The sequence below is a fragment of the Chrysochloris asiatica genome, unplaced genomic scaffold, assembly GCF_000296735.1.
Source record: "Chrysochloris asiatica unplaced genomic scaffold, ChrAsi1.0 scaffold00018, whole genome shotgun sequence".
NCBI classification, from domain to species: domain Eukaryota; kingdom Metazoa; phylum Chordata; class Mammalia; order Afrosoricida; family Chrysochloridae; genus Chrysochloris; species Chrysochloris asiatica.
Window position 1 is genome coordinate 588,922 of NW_006408536.1, and position 1,948 is coordinate 590,869.

Below are 1,948 nucleotides of genomic sequence, written 5' to 3' on the forward strand. Positions count from 1 at the left end.
AGTGTTAAGATACTTGGCTGTCTTTTGAATCTTGGTTTCCCTTGCCTACCATTGTAAAATATACACTAGAGGGGGGAGAAAGGAATAGTCAGAAACATCACTACAGAAAGCTTGTAAGTCCGTCTTCAGCCTACAACCAATTGGAATATCTTAAAGGGGGCTAGAAGTTGCCCAGTGAAAGAGGCTTCCTGTGGAGCCTTTACATTGCCTGAGACCATAGGTGGAATCCAGAACCCCATCCAGAATCATCTGAGGTAGGAAATTTCCACTGGAAAGGATGAGTAGACAAGCCTAGAGTGGTCAGAAGAACAGAAGATATTTCGTGAAAGAAAGACCGGCAGGAAAAATCTGAAACAATAACAGCAGTCTGATTGATTACTACAAGAACAAGTAAGTTGTTCACCCAGGAGTCTTCTCAACCCGGGTGGAGACCTGGATGGCCAGCAGTATGGCAAGGTCTAGGGACTCCTGGGCCCAAAGGCAATGACATGGCCACAGAGGACTAGAGCAGAGAGTGAAGCGACCAGCTGATAGGAAGTGAAGGGAGATGCACAAGAACACCCATACTTGCAGATTGCACCCACTTGACCTGGCTTCGATGGCTGGATGATCAGAACTCGACTTGAAGAAGAAAGAAGGGGGGAGGGGGAGAGAGTAACCTGCTACAATTTGATGAACTTTACCTATACTTATAAATGTAATAGCTCAAAAAGGGAACAAATCTTTATAGCAAAGATCACTCCCACCCCCTCAGTACACAAGGTTGACAAGGATGGGCAACTTAGACATTGGCTACCCAAAATGAGGGGCCTATAAAGGCAAGAAATGACTGACTTACAAGCTTTCAAGAGGGAGCCTAGTTCCAGATGGGGCATGGGAAAGTAGAATCTCCACTGAATGATTTCCAATCTGTTGGAACCGGGCTGGCGAAAGGAAATGGATAAGACTCTTGTGGTACAATAGTGAATAATTACCATCAGGACTGACTGTGAGGTTAGGAAATATAGAGGTAGATGTTTTTTGACAAAAGGAGGGGAGTGGTTGATTTTGCAGCCCAGGAGCATGGTGAGTTATTTGAAGTTGTTGTTGTTGTTAAGTGCCATCGAGTCGGTTTCAACCCATAGTGACCCCTTATAGGATTTCCCAGAATCAACTAGTGAGGTTGAACCACCAATGTGTGGTTCAAACCAACTTTGAGCTCATTAACCCACAGCTCCACAAGAAGACTCCTATTTAAAGTTACTAAGATACATATCCAAAGAATTAGAGGGGCGAGGGGGCGGAGGAAGTAAAGAAAAGAAAAACAAGTGATAATAAGGATGCATTATGGAGTCTTGGTGTGGCACTGCAGGTTAACACATGGGTTGCAAGGTCGGCAGTTCAAGCTCACCAGCTGCTTCTCGGAAACCCTATACAGGATCACTATGAGTCGGAAATAACTTGACAGCAACAACATGCGATCTAGAAGTTTGGATGCCAGAAAAGATAATTGAAGAATCTACAAGAAGAAAATAAAGGATCATATTAGTTTGAAAAGAAATAATAATATATTATTTACCTTGAAATTTCCATCTGCTTTGAAATAGTTTATAATTTGAGAACTTAGACAGGTAACACACCTAGAAATACAGTTAGACATGCTAACTGCCCCGTATCTCAGCTCTGTGTCAATCCATTGTTTACGCTGTTTCCAGATACTTTTCTCATTTTCAATCTTATCTTATCACTCCCTTCTCAAAAACATCCTGTGCCTCCTCAATGCCTACTCAATTAAGTATTTAATCTTTGCCTTGGCATTCTAGAAACTGCATTAATATGACCTCAACAGACTGATTGTCTATGGTTATTGTTGTTGTTGTTAAGTGCCGTCGAGTCGGTTCCGACCCACAGCGACCCTGTACAGGGTTTCCGAGGGTGTAAATCCTTACGGGAGTAGAAAGCCTCATCT